General features: G+C 39.7%; 1 pseudogene; it reads left to right on the top strand.

Annotated features, from left to right (window-relative positions):
* The first annotated feature begins 458 nt into the window (after positions 1-458).
* On the top strand, positions 459-8,479 carry LOC103738651 (annotated as a pseudogene).
* The last annotated feature ends 7,665 nt before the right edge of the window (positions 8,480-16,144 follow it).

The following is a 16,144-nucleotide window of genomic DNA, read 5'->3' as shown; positions in this document are numbered from 1 at the left end:
GTTTCCCCTCTTTTACAAACATGGTAATATGCAATACTCATCTTTTTGGATCTATCTTCATATAATACATCTTGATGATCTGTTAGTACATAACATATGATCCTCTTCTTCGTTTGCATACCTCTACTATAATTTATTGAACCATGATATTCGTGAATCTTTCATTTTTTATAAAAATTCCATAGACAACGTTTTAGAAGATTTTTTTCAACTTTATGTGTATAAGTGTTTTGCTTGCATGTATATTAGTGCACCCCTGCATACAATGCCTGGGGAGGCGAGAAGAGGGTGTCAGAGTCTCTGGAATTGAGTTATGGAGAGTTGTTAGCCTCCATATGGGTGCTGGGAATCACACCCAGGTCCTCTGGAAAAGCAGCCAGTGCTCTTAACTGAGCCATCTCTTTAGCCCCTAAATACACATTTATAATGTAATACTTTACTCTTGGGTTCCATTGGGCATGGCTGTCATGTTGCTGTTCAGGATGTATACTGACAAGTCCAGGTCAGGCCATATACATGCTGTACAGTGTGAGTGGTATTCCATGAGCCATGCCTGAAATGCTATACTTGGGTCAGTAATAAAAAGCTGATTCATTCAAAGCATAGATTCATGAGCAGCAGAGAAGTGAAGCGTATAGGGAAGAAACAAGAAGAAAGCAGGGAAAGAAAAATCCCATCACTACTTCAGCCAGGATTTCGGGCAGCTCCCCCACCCCCATCACTGAACTTTTCCGGTGTTTTGCGCACTGTCTCCTGGTGCTGTTCTATGCACAGTTGTTGTTCTCCTGCCTTATCTCTGTTGCTTGGACATTTTACATACGAGCTATCCTTCCTCCCGGTTTCTTTTTCCCCACCACCCTTCAAAAGTCAACCTTGTGTACAGTCCCTGATAACATAATGATCTTGCTGCCTAGCAAACCCTGGTTTTGATTTCATTTTGAAAAAGCGTAGAAGTCCCCATAATCACAGTTTGGAGAAATACTCACACTTCAGAAATAACAAAGGGCTCTCATCTCTCTTGTTAACTTTGATCAATGGACAGTGCTATGTTGAGAAAGATTCTAGCATGCTCCTGAGGATGGCTGCTACCAAAAACAGGCAAGAACAGATACTGAAGGATGTGAATGAAGTTGTTAGACCCTCATGTATTGCAGACTCTATGGGAAATGGTATAATGACTCTTTTTAAAAAATTTTTTTCTTTATTATTTTTATTTTATGTGTATGAGTGTATTGCCCGCATGTATGTGAGTGCACCCGTGTCATGCAAAGCCACGAAGGTCAGAAGAGGGCTTTGGATTCCCCTGGAACTGGAGTTAAGAATGGTTCTTTGCCTCCATGTGGGTGCTGGGGGTCGAACCTGGGTCCTCTGTAAGAGCAGTCAGTGCTCTTAACCACTGAGCCATCTCTTCATCCCTGGTATAGTGATTCTTTAAAAATTAAATAGAATTATGAGACCCGGTGTAGTTAAATTCCCAGAGACCAGAAGTTGAGCAGTAGGTGCCAGTGGCTGGAGGAAGAGGACATGGGAAGTTAGTGTTGAATGAGTTAAGGTTGACAAGATGATGGTTCTAGAGATGAATGATTGTACAATGTGAATGCCCTCAATGCCACATTACTACGCACTAAAAATGGTCAAGATGATTACCTTTAGTTATGTGTCTTTTACCTCAGTGAAACATAACTTGAAGAGGGGGGTGTTGAGTAAGTGCAGCTTTGGTGCTTCTGCTGAGGGTGCAGGACTTTTGGTACACACACCCTTGCTGCTCTCATGGTCCCTGGCAGCTTCTAAGATTCAAACTGGATTCACACTTTATGATTATAAACTAGATCCATGCATGAGAATCACTTAGGATTTAGAACACTGCTCAACTGACTCTGATAAACATGGTAAGAACCACTGTCTGGGGTCATTTAGCTACCTTTAGCATCTTCTTTTACTTAGTCTCTGACAACTTCAAACATGTATACAGGATCTTGGTTGTATCCAAATCCCCTCTCCCAGTCCTCCCAGACCTTCTCTAGTATTTGCCTTCACATCGTGGTCTCCCTTTTTATTTTTAATAACTTGCTAAGTTTAATTAATGGTACCTGCCTGCACATGAGTATGAGGCCATCCACCAGACCATAGGCAACCTACCAGCAGTCACACACCCAAATGACTTCCTCTCCCCTCACAGCAGCCTTCAATTACTGATAGTTCATCAGCTAGGGGTGGTGCCTCATGAGACCCTCCCTACCCATGCAGTAATGCTAACTGGCTTGATCTTCTGTAGGTGACATAACTGGTGTGAGTTCATGAGTGCAATGGGCATGTCATGTCCAGAAGACAGCACTTCACAGCACTACTTCCCATCTTACATTGGGATGACTCTGTCAACAAGGGACAGGTTCCATTCTATTCCAATTTGTGTTGCTGTATACGTCCATGTAGAAATACAGAAAATGGCTCCACTTGCTGATACAGCATTACTATATTTGTCATGGAAAGCAGGTGTCTCTTCTGGTGGCTCTGCCTTGCCATTGTTTGCAGAATGCTTGGAGGCAGCTTAGTGTGGTTTTGGCCAAGGGCAACATCATTGAGATGAAGATGGAACCACCACAACTCCAGCTGCTGCTTTGGTGCAAATGCACAGCGGATAGCCTTGCAAAGACTCCTGAAAAAAACTTCTTTTTTCTTTTTTTATGTGTATGAATATTATGCCTGCATTGTGTAAGTGCACCCATGTCATGCAATGCCTGCAGAGGACAGAAGAGGGCGTCAGAGCCCCCGGAACTGGAGCTACATGGTTGTTAGCCACCATGTGGATGCTGAGATTCGAACTGGGGTCTGTGTGTATGAGTGTGTAGCCTGCAAGTGCACCTGTGTCATGAAATGCCCTCGGAGTTCAGAAGAGGGTGTCTGATCCCCTGGAACTGGAGTTATGGACAGTTGTTAGTAGCCATGTGGTTGCTGGGAATCGAACCCGGGTCTTCTGCAAGAGCAGACAGTGCTCTTAACCTCTGAGCCATCTCTCCATCCCCCTGATAACACTTCTTACACCCCATTCATACAACAACATAAAGTGGCCCCAAAACAATAACAAGCACCACTCAGCTAGGTCATAACATGACAAGTTGAGGAAACATCAAAGATACACATACTCAACAAAGATGAGATCACCTACCCATGCCAAGAAACACCAGCAGCAACACAAGTCCAGATGCCTAGGTCTCATGAAAAAACACAAAGAACATGACAACCTAGGATATTTTGACCTCTTCCTTTCCAATTTGTATCCCCTTTATCTCCTTCATTTGTCATATCTCTAGTTTAAACTTCAAGTACTGTATTGAATAGCAGTGGAGAGTAGACATCTTTGTCTTGTTCCTGATTTTAATGGGAATGCTTTGAGGTCAGGGAACTCAAAGAGGATATGAACAAAAGAATGAAACTGATGAAAATCAAACAGTTGAATTGCAAAAAATTAGAACTCAATAAACATAGAATATCTGAAGAAAAACCAAACAGAAACAAAATTTGAAAAACTCAGGAACTCAAACAAAAACCTCAAAGAATCAAAAAGGAAGTGGAGGAAATGGAATAGAGAAAATCAAATCTTGAAGACAGGGTTGTGGAAATGGGTCACTCAATTTAAAATAATGTCAAATCTAAGAGAATCCAGGCATGGCTTATACAGGACTTGGAGGGCTATAAAGGAATGAAACACTGAGGACAAAGGCAGAGAAAATATTTTAAAGTCATAGCAGAAAACTTGCCAAATTAAGGAAAGGCATACAGAACAACAAGTAGACAGGATCAGAAAATAAATTCTCCATATCATGCAATAGTCAAAACACTAAATGTACAAAACAAAGAAAAGATATTGGAATCTGTGAGAAAGATCAAGTCAAATATAAAGACAGGCCCATCAGAATAAGAGCTGACTTCTCAGTGGAGACTATGAAAGCCAGAAAGGCTTGGGCCCATGTCCTACAAGCCATAAAAGAACAGATTCCAGCCCAGATTACTATACCCAGCAAAACTATCAGTTGTAATCAAAGGAGAAAAAAACTTTCCATGATAAGAACAGATTTAAGGATTTTATGTCCATGAAGCCAGCTCTATAAAGAATACTCAGTGGAATACTTTAAAGAGAATATTAAACACTTTCAAGAGGACACAAAGAGTAAATGAACAATAATAGAATAGTTAACCAAAAGAGGTCTAAGAAAACAGCACTGCAGCACCAACATGACAAGAACAAATAAAGACTAGTTAATAGTAACTCTCAATATTAAAGCTCTCAATTCCCCAGTAAAAAGACACAAACTCACCAATCAGATTAGAAAACAAGGTCCATCAATTAGCTGCTTCCAAGAAACACACCTCACCATCAATTATAAGCACCACCTTAGGGTGAAAGATAGGAAAAGGGTATCTAAACAAACAGAACTAAGAAACAAGCAGGTGTAGCTATTCTAATATCTGGCAGAATGGACTCCAAACTAAAATTAGTCAAAAGAGACAAGGAAGGTCACCTTATACTCTTAAAGGAAAAATACACTAAGAGCATATCACAATCCTAAACACATGAACACCAACACAGGGGCACCAATTTCATTAAAAAAAAAAATTCTTAGATCCAAAATCACATGTTGACTCCAACACAGTGATAGTGGGTGACTTTAGTACTCTACTGTCAACAATAGACAGTTCATCCACACAAAAAGTAAATAGAGAAAACCTAGAGTTAAATGACATCGTAAATCAAATGAACCTAATAGACATTTGCAGAATCTTTCACTCAAACACAAAAAAACTTTCTCCAAAATCGACCGCAGGTCTCCACAAGTTTTTAAAAATTGAAATATCCTGTATTCTATTTGACCACAAAGGAATAAAGCTGGATATCAACAATAAACATGGAAAAAAGTACACAGGCTCACGGAAACTAAACAACAGGCTATTTGATGAAGGGAGAAATAAAGAAGGAAAAATTTAAATTCCTAGAATTGAATGAAGATGAAAACATGACATACCAAAATCTATGGGAGAAGGTGGTCCCAATAGGAAATTTTATAAGACTAGATGCCTACATCAGAACATTAGAGACATCTCTTAAGAATGACACCATCCTGTGTCTCCTAGCATGGACACTGACCGATTTCTTCTCTTGCCACCCCAGACCTCTAGATTGCCCTCTTGACCCAGACTCCCCACTGCTTCCTAATCCTTCGCACTCAGACCAACCCAATTCCTCAGCCTAGTCCTGGGGATCCCTCGGGGCCTGTTCCCTTCCCCACCTCGCCTTTGCATCCCTGGCCAGCCCAGCCCCGAGCTTCCTGGGGCCAGCATCCTTCCTGGGTAAGTTCTGCCATGCCCACTGCACTTTAACTTCCACAGCCTCCTTCACCCTCCCAGCTCCCCCACCCCATCTCTTCTCCTAGTATGGGCCCTGGCCCATTTCTTCTCTTGGCACCCCAGATGTCTGGACTGCTCTCTCTTGGCTCAGACACCCCACTGCTTTCTGATCCTTTGCACCCAGACCAACCCAATACCTTGGTCTGGTCCCTGGGAGCCCTCAAAGCCTGTTCCCTCCCCCACCTTACCTCTGCATACCTGAGACAAGTCTTCATCCCTGGCTGTTCCACCCCCAACCTGGATTTCTGAGAACTTCCTCCTTCCCTGCTTGCTCTGGAGTCTGGAGACCAGCCTCCTTCCCTCACTGCCTGAGAGTCCTGAATCCTACCTCTACCTAGCAATCCTCCCAAATTGTACTGTGCCTGGTGACTAGAGGAATCCAGACCTTAGGAGAAAGCCTGAGAGCATCTGATCCTCATCAGAGTTAAGTCTCTGTGGGAACTTCTGAGCAGCAGGATGAAAGCCATCTGGCCCCTCCAATATAAAATCCAAAAGAGAGAACTTGAAGCCTAGACCAACCAGCTTTTCATGCCCAACAAGTAAACCACAAAGGCACATAAAGTTTACAAAAAGAAGCAGACCTAATCTCAACAAAGGAAGGCTTGAGTCTCAAGAATCAGAAACTACAAAAGAAATTCACGTCAAAGTCACAGTGAAAAAATAATAACATGAAAAACCCAAATAATATATCCCTACCAAGTAGCAACAGTCCTGTGGAGGAGTACAATGAGAAGCCCCAGAGATAACACAGGACACGGAACTCAAAAGAACGATTATAAACATTTCAACGATTTTAAAGACCACAAAAAAAAAAAAATCAAAAAACTAAAAGAAGATAGGGATATACTTCTGAATGAATTCACAAAAGAGATAGGAACACTGAAGAAAACTCAGGCAGAAATGAAGAAGGAGGTACAAACTCAACAAGCCAACTAGAAATGACAGGAGAAAGTCTCACTGATACAATGAATGAAATGGAAAACAGAATATCAAGACTGGAAGATAAAGTGGATAAATTAGATCACTCGAGCAAAGATTATGAAAAATCTAAGAAAACACAAGAATGGAATATGCTGTAATTCTGTGACACCATAAAAAGAACAAACTTAGGAACCATAGGCATACAGAAAGGAGAAGAATTTCAGGATAAAGATATGGACCAGATTTTCAACAGGATTGTAGAAGAAAATTTCCCAAAATTAAAGAAAGATATGCCCATATATGAAACATATAGAACACCAAATAGACAGGACCAGAAAAGGAACTCTCCACAGCACATCATAGTAAAAACATTAAAAGTACAGAACAAAGAGAGAGTACTGAAAGCTGCTAGAGAAAAAAAAGTTACATTTGAAGGAAAACCCATCAGAATGACAGCAAACCCATCAGAATTACAGCTGACTTTTCATTGTAAACTATGAAAGCCAGAAGAGCCTGGACCAAAGTATTCCCAGTTCTAAATAACTACAGATGCCAACCCAGATTACTTACCCAGCCAAAGTGTCTATATAGTTGAAGGAGAGAGAAAAATCTTCCATGACATAAATAGGCTGAAAGAATTCATGTCCACAAAATCAGCCCTTCAGAGACTTCTTGAAGCAATACAAAGAGCTGAAGAAAGGAATGACCATACCCAAAGGGTTACAGAAAAAAACTTAATGAAGGTATAGCTGTGGAAATGCACAGCTACATCGAGAATGTGAACAAAAATAAAAACAACAGGAATCAGTACACATCTTTCCTTAATAACTTTAAATATCAATGGACTGAACTCCCCAGTCAAAAGATACAGACTAGGTGAATGGATTAAGAAACAAACCCATATTTTTGTTGTCTGCAAGAAACTCATCTCATTTTCAAGGACAGGTACTACCCTAAGGTGAAAGAATGGAAAAAAATATTCCAAGTGAATGGTACTAAGAGAAGAGCAGGAGTTGCAATTCAAATATCTGACAAAATAGACTTCAAACTAAAACTAATCAGAAGAGATAAAGAAGGCCATTTCATTCTGATCAAAGGAACAATTGACCAAGAAGATATTACAATCATGAACATATATTCACCAAACTCTGGTGCCCCAAACATCATTAAAATAGGACTACAAGCCTTTAAGACCTAGATTAATCCCAACCCATTAATAGTAGGGGACTTCAGTACCCCACTGTCTCCATTAGATAGGTCAACAGGACAGAGCATTAACAGAGAGACATCTGGATTAAACAATACCATACATCAAATGGACCTAACAGACATCTATCGAATATTCCACCCAAGCACCAAAGAATATGCTTTCTATTCAGTGCCCCCTGGAACTTTCTCCAAAATCAACCATGTCCTGGGGCACAAAACAAGCCTCAACAAATGCAAAAAGATTGAAATAATTCCATACATTCTATCAGACCACAATTCAATAAAGCTTAAAATCAACACCAGAAGAAACCCCGGTAACTACATGAACACATGGAGATTAAACAACACACTCCTGAATGATGAGTGGGTCAAGGGAGAAATTAAGAAAGAAATAAAGGTATTCCTGCAATTAAATGAAAAGGACAATAGATCATAACAAAATCTCTGGGACATTTGAAAGCAATCCTTAAAGGGAAATTTATAGCTTTGAGTGCCTACATTAAAACTCCACAGGCAAGGCCTGTTCTGTAAATGTAACATTGATGCTGGTGAGATGGTCATTGAATACTCTGACATTGTCATTCACTCTGTGCTGACTGACAAGCAGGAGAAATTCTATGATGGAAAGGGTATTGGGTGCTACATGTTCTGCATAGATGACTTTGATGTGGTGGATGCCACGATGCACAGCAATGCTGTCCGCTTCATCAACCACTCATGTGAGCCCAACAGCTTCTCTCATGTCATCCATGTGGAAGGCCAGAAACACATTGTCATCTTTGCCCTTCGGCGCATCCTGTGTGGTGAGGAGCTCACCTATGACTACAAATTTCTCATTGAGGATGCCACAACAAGCTGCCCTGCAACTGTGGTGCCAAGTGCTGCTGTTGCTTGCTTAACTGAGGCCATGGCTGCCCCAGACTCCTCATATACCCACAGCCATCTCACCCTGTGACTCCCTAGTCTCTCAAAGTGTCTCACTCCCACCCTCCTGTTCAAGGTAGATGTGGGCATGTAGTGGGGCAAGGGCCCTGCCTCCACCCCTCCAGCCCATCCAGCAATTGCCCCCTTCCTGCCCTGGGGACCCAGGATGCAGATATTGTACAAAAGTTTCTAAATCCCTTCTTTTCTGTGCACTTTTTAATTTAAGAAGTTGGGTTCCAGGTGGGAATACCCCCGCAATAAAGTCTGTCAATGTTTGAAAAAAAAAAATCAGAAAGAACACAAATAAATACAACTCAAGACACTTGAAAAGCAATAACAAATGAAACCCAACCCCAGCAGACAAGAAGAAATAACAGAGATCAGAGCAGGAATTAATGAAATAGAAATAAACCAATACAAAGAATCAATGAATCTAAGACGTGGTTCTTTGAAAAGATAAACAAGATTGACAGACTCTTAACCCAGTTAACCAAAAGAAAGAAAGAATACCTCCAGATCAACAAAATCAGAGATGAAAGGGGAAACCACAACAGACATCAGAAAAGATCCAGAACATTATAAGGAAATACTTAAAATACCTATACGCTACTAAATTTGAAAACTTAATAGAAATGGACAGGTATCTAAAAGCATGGGAACTATGAAAACTAAACCAAGAAGAGATCAACACTTTAAACAGACCCATAACACATAAGGAAATTGAAGCAATAATACAAAACCTCCCAACTAAAAAATGTCGAGGACCAAATGGATTTACAGCAAAATTCTACCAGACATTTAAAGAAGATCTATATCCAATACTGCTTAAATTTATTCAAAAAGATAGAAATGGAGGGAGAACTTCCAAATTCCTTCTATGAAGCCAGCATCATTCTAATACCAAAACCAGGTAAAGATACAACTAAAAAAGAAAACTCTAGAACCATATTCTTAATGAATATAGATGCAAAAATTCTCAACAAAATGCAAACCACATACAGACACACATCAAAAAGATCATCCACCATGATCAAGTTGGCTTTATCCCAGAGATGAAGAGATGGTTCAATATACATGTCAATAAACACCATAAATCATATAAATGGGCTCAAAAACAAGAACCACATGGTCATCTCAATAGATGCAGAGAAGGCCTTTGACAAAATTCAACATGCATTTATGTTCAAAGTCCTGGAGAGAACTGGACTGGAGGGAACATATTTCAACATAATTAAAGCCATATACAACAAACCCACAGCAAACATTCTAAATGGAGAAAAACTGGAAGCATTCCCATCAAAATCAGGAGCCAGTCAAGGCTGCCAACTATCTTCACTCCTTTTTAACATAGTGCTTGAAACTCTTGCAAGAGCAATAAGACAAGAGAAGGAAATTAAAGGAGTAATAATTGGAAGAGATCAAATTATCCGTTTTTGCAGATGATATGTTATTATATCTAAGAGACAACAAAAATCCCACCAGAAAACTCCTAGAAATTATTAACACTTTCAGTGAAGTAACAGGTTACAAAATTAATCTACAGAAGTCTGTAACCTTTCTATATACCAATAACAAGCAATAAGAGAAAGAGCACATGGAAACACTTCCATTCACAATAGCTGCAAAAATAATAAAATATCTCAAAATAAATCTGACCAAAGACATTAAAGACCTCTACAATGAAAATTTTAAATCTTTAAAGAAAGAGATTGAGGAATACACCAGAGGATGGAATTCTTCCTCCCATGTTCATAGATTAGAAGAATTAATATTGTGAAAATGACCATCCTACCAAAAGCCATTTATAGATTCATTGCAATGTCAGTCAAAATCCCCATGACATTCTTCACAGAATTGGAAAAAAACCATCCTAAGGTTCATATAGAAGCACAAAAGACCTCAGATAGCCAAAGCAATCCTGAGCACTAAGAGCAATGTTGGGGCGGGATTACAATACCAAATTTTAAACTTTATTACAGAGCTACAGTCAGTAAAACAACATGGTACTGGCACAAAAATAGACCTGTAGATCAATGGAACAAAATAACTAATAGCAGTACTCCTCAAATTATTCTTTAAAATAGAAAAAGAGAAACACTCCAAAATTCGTTCTATGAAGCCAGTATTACTCTGATAACACAACCAAAGAACCAACAACAAGAAAATTATAGGCAGATCTCTCTGATAAACATAGATACAAAAATTCTCAATAAAAATACTTGTAAACTGAATGCAAAAATACATCAAAAAGATTATCCACCATGATCAAGTTGACTTCATCCTAGGGATAGAAGATGATTCAACATACATAAATCAATAAATGTAATTTACCTCGTAAGTAGACTCAAAGGCAGAAACCACATGATCATCTCATTAGATACAGAAAAGTCCTTGAACAAAATTCAAGATCCATCCATGATAAAAGTCATGCAGAATCTAGGGATACATGGACATATCTCAGCATAATAAAGGCAATGTACAATGGACCCACAACCAACATTCTACTAAACAAAGAAAAACTCAAAGCATTCCCATTAAAAGCAGGAACAAAACAAAGATGTCCACTCTCCATTCCTATTCCATGTAGTACTTGAAATTTTAACTAGAGCAATATGACAAATGAAGGAGATAAAGGGGATAGAAATTGGAAAGAAGAGGCTGAAGTGTCCTTATTTTCAGATGATATGATTCTATACATAAAAGACACTAAAGAATCACTAAAAAAGCTCCTAGACCTGATAAACACCTTCAATTGGAAAAACCATAGAGGTCAGAAACTAGTAACCAGCCATGGGAGAGGGGACTTCTTGGAAGGAGAGATAGAATGTAGTGATATAAAGGGGAAGCTGTGAATAATAGAATAGTAGGAAGAATTAAATGAAGTGGGGAATGGGAGGGCAGGGCAGAGGAGGGAGTATGGAGAGGAATAGCTAACACTAAGGGCCTTTAGAAAAAGTCATATGGAACCCTACCACTATAGAAATGTCTTAAAGTATATATGTATACAATATAAAATGATATTAAAATGAGTTACCCTCTAACAGGGGGACATTTCCCCTACTAGATATTATAAGCTATCAAAGAAAAGGCCCAATGAACTCCCTCTATTGTTGCCTCTCCCTGCCTTCCTGTTCAGCACGGAAGAAGCCAGAGCAGTCTGTGTCCCTATTCCCTATTGGCAATTTGGGTAACTCCTTCAGAGGATGGCATGATAAGAATAGGAGGCAGGAATTGTCTAGGTAGTTAGAGTAAAAAGACTCCAAAGAAATATAGCCAGTTTATTGGCTAAAAGTCAAAATGTCCTTGGGCCTGTTAGCAACATACTCTGTTCCAAGGCCAAAAATGTTAAAAGTATTTGGGAGCTTGTATCTAATCTTTAAAAGATTTTAGGGTTCCCTCTTCGGGCGGGGGGGGAATGTTGGAGGGGAGGGAGTGGGCATGGATTTGATCAAAACACCTTATACGCATGTATGAAATTCTCAATAAAGTTTCTGTAAAATCTTAAAAAGAAAAAAAAATGCCTATGGAGTCAAATTTGTGTCCCCAAATGCCCTTTGGTATGGTTCCATCCTCCAGGGCCTGGTTAACCTACCTAGCAAAACATCCTTAAAGAAAACCGACTCTCCCTTTCCCAGCAGCTCTTGGTTGCCAATAGTTCCTCAGCTAGGGGTGGAACATCTTACCCACCTCCCCACTTCTCTGCTGGGATTTTTGTCTGGCTTGAGCTTATGTGGGGCTTGTACATACTGTCATCATTGCTGTGAATTCATATGAGTAACTGACCAGCTGTCTGGAAAACTCCATTTCTGTATGGTCATCCACTTCCTCTGACCCCTACAATCTTTCTGTCCCTTCTTCCATTGTCTTCCCTGAGCCTTGGGAAGCAGAGGTTTGATATAGGTGTCCTATTCAGAGATAAGTACTCTACAATCTCTTATTCTCTGTATGTTGTCCAGTTGTATCTGTGTTATTCATCATCTGCTGCATGAGGAAGCTTCTCTGGTGAATGTTGAGACATGTATTAATTTATGGGTATAACAATAAGTCATTAGGAGTTAGTTGAATATTATGTCCATTTGGCAAAATAATAGTAATAGGTTCTCAGTTATAGCTTGTGACTTGTCTAACTACAGGTTCTGAGGCCTGATATCAGGTATGGGCTCCATCTTGTGAAGCAGACATTAAATCCAATCAGAAAATGGTTGGTTACTCCAATAACATTTGTGCCACTATTGCACCAGTGGGCATATCTTATCACTGTTGTAGCTCACAGGATTCACAGCTGGGTGAAGTTGATGATTACTTTTCCCTTCCAGTAGCAAGCATAGTACCTTCCAGCACCATGAAAGCTAAGCAGTAGAGATGAAGCTTTGAGGTCAGTGCCAGTTTGATTTCTCCTTGTTTTTTAATTCATGTATATAGTGTCTTCAACAATAGGCTCTTACCATCAGGTTCTGGTGGGTAAGCAGGAGCAGGGGCCAAAATTGTGTGGGTGTTTTATGGAATCCCTGGTCAACAATAGAGGGAGTTCATTGGGCCTTTTCTTTGATAGCTTATAATATCTAGTAGGGGAAATGTCCCCCTGTTAGAGGGTAACTCATTTTAATATCATTTTATATTGTATACATATATACTTTAAGACATTTCTATAGTGGTAGGGTTCCATATGACTTTTTCTAAAGGCCCTTAGTGTTAGCTATTCCTCTCCATACTCCCTCCTCTGCCCTGCCCTCCCATTCCCCACTTCATTTAATTCTTCCTACTATTCTATTATTCACAGTTTCCCCTTTATATCACTACATTCTATCTCTCCTTTCAAGAAGTCCCCTCTCCCATGGCTGGTTACTAGTTTCTGACCTCTATGGTTTTTCCAATTGAAACACACGTATCTGAGGAGTCAAAGCTAGCATCCAGCTATGACAAAGAACATGGGATTTTTTTATGTCTGAGTCTTGGTTACCTCACTCAGGATGATTGTTTTCAGTTCCATTCATTTACCTGAGAGTTTCATGATTTTGTTTTTCTTAACAGCTGAATAATACTTCATTGTATAAATGCCATAATAGCATTATCTATTCATCAGTTGATGGATTTCTAGACTGTTTCAATTTTCTGGCTATTGGGAACAGAGCAGCAATGAACATGGATAAACAGGTATCTTTATATTAAGATACCAATTCCTTTGAGTATTAGCCCAAGAATGGTATGGCTGGATCTTGTGGGAGATCTATTTTTTTTAGCTCTTTGAGCAGGAGTACCCCTTCAGTGGGTCTATCTAAAAGATTCCAAAATTGCATAACTCTTGTCTCTAAGGGGAAAAGAAAGTCCTTGAATCATTTATAGGAGATGTGAAGGAGAAGTAAAGGCAAGAGTAATTAGCATTAAAAGTTCTAGACAGGGAACTAGAAAAAGTCAGAACAGGTCTATTTTCAAATGTTCATATGAGAGTCCATTGGAGTTTCTTGACAGGGGCTTCCAAAAGCATCCCTCTATTGGGTTCTTCCTCATTTTTCTTTTGTCTTCCAAGGCTGGACTAGTTGGCTGGGAAGAGTGGTTAGATATTCAGGTGAGGGTCCAGTGACCCTGCTTGGCACTCCTTTAATGAATGAGCACAACTGTCAGTAAGCCCAGTTGTGACTATGTTTAGTGATCAGGCTCAGCTGAAGTCATGATGATGGTAGTTATTTCATGCAGAAGGGACTGCTGTATAGCATCATTTTATTAAAAGAACCTGGAATTTAAAAGGATTTGGTGCTAGGAGCCACATATATGAGGGAGAACACATGTCGCTTTCCATAGGCCTTAATATATGAGTATATGAGGGTATTAAGGGGATGCAGATAGGGGATGGGGTCCGAATATGATCAAAATATATTGTATGAGAATTGCAAAAATTCAATTTAGAGATGAAAAAAAGACTATTCAACTCATGATATTGTATGTGATCACAGAAAGGGACTTTGTAAAAGCATCAAGGGTAATTGATATGTTTAATGATGGGCTCATTCACCATGCTATACACAATGAGAAAATTCATATTTGCTTATTCATCTATTCATTCATGAAATTCAATGAAATACATCAAAATTCCTCCAAGGCACTGTGATAGATATCTAAAGAATAAAGATAAAATCCTGTTACTGGAATTTTCAACTATTTACTAAGGAGCATCTTCCACTGTGTTGAGTAGGGAAATAAATGTAGTCTGTCTACTCTCTTTGGAAGTCACCATCATTATCTTGGCTCTATTTTGGTTTTCATCCTTGACAATAATTGTGATTTTAAGTTCAGCAGTGAAACTCAGGGAAATAGCAGCCACTAATTACAAACTGAAATGCCTGCAGCATTTGTTTGTTATCCATGGGTCCGTTATGACAGCCTGAATTTCCATGATGAAATGGCATATGTGACAGGAAGGAGAATGTAGCAACTGTTAAACTACTAGAATATATGTAATTTACTAGAGGAAAACATGTGTTCTGAGAATATGCTTGTAAATTTGACATATAAAATGTGAAGCATTTTCTGCCCTTTCCACCAGCCATTCCGGGGCTTCTCCCAGGGGTCACATGTTCACTCGTTAGGAGTCGGTGGGCTTTGGGTAAGTCCTGGTCACAGATGGCGCCATTGAAGCCTCACTGCATCTGTAATTAGGCTTGTGTTAGTGTCAGAGGCCACCCTGAGGAAGGCCAAGCTAGAGGGGAAACAGTGTGATCAGGGTACCAGTTCCCACAGAGCACAGGATTTGAACCTTCCTCTACAGAGTTCAGGCCATTTCTCTGTTCAGTCAACCTCATGTTAGTGTGTTAGAATTCTCTGGATTTGTGTACATTTTCTGTTTTGTTTTTCTCAGAGTCTTGCTATGTGGTCCAATCTGACCTTGAAATTGTGGCCCTCCCACCTCAGCCTCCTGAGTGCTGGGATGAGAGTGATTATAGGATACTCTACCACATTTTACTTATTTTCTAAAAAATATTTTATTTATTATTTTTGTGTGTACGAGTGTAGTGCGTGCATCTATGTAAGTGCACCCATGTCATGCAATGCCCGAGGAGGTCAGAAGAGGGCATCGGATTCCCTGGAACTGGAGTTATGGATGGTTGTTAGTCACCATGTGGGTGCTGGGAACCAAACCCCAGTCCTTTGCAAGAGCAGTCAGTGCTCTTAACTGCTGAACCATCTCTCCAGCCCTACATTTTACTTATTTAAGCTCTCTTTTTTGCACATCTTTTGTCCATACCTGTCTCTTGCAACAGTGATCTTTTGATTCCCCAAATGTGCCAACCCTGATCTTCCCAGTGTCTGTATTTTTTACATATGAAGGACTAAGCTAGTTCACTGGCTTCATGACACAGATCACAATACCCACCATGGCTCCAGGCCCTGTCATGATGCCCCTGGTGGCTCCATGCTGTGTCATGATGTTTCTGGTGATTTCTGAAGCATGGTCTGTACCAACAGCACCCTATGTTTTGTAGAAAACACATGTCCTCACCAACTCACATACCCTGGGTCTCCAGAACTTTCCCTCTGAGAAACGCCCAGACCTGACAAGCCCTGTGGTACTCTGATGCATTGTGAAATTTGAGGACCAGAGTCCTGTATATTTCTAATTAATTTCATTTGAAATGAAATAATGAATTTTAAGATTTAAATTCATTTTGATTTAATTATATATATTTTATTT

This window comes from Nannospalax galili, unplaced genomic scaffold (genome assembly GCF_000622305.1).
Source record: "Nannospalax galili isolate Female #2095 unplaced genomic scaffold, S.galili_v1.0 scaffold38, whole genome shotgun sequence".
Taxonomy (NCBI): Eukaryota; Metazoa; Chordata; class Mammalia; order Rodentia; family Spalacidae; genus Nannospalax; species Nannospalax galili.
The sequence above is the reverse complement of the archived record's forward strand: the minus strand, read 5'-3'. Positions and strand labels throughout refer to the sequence as shown.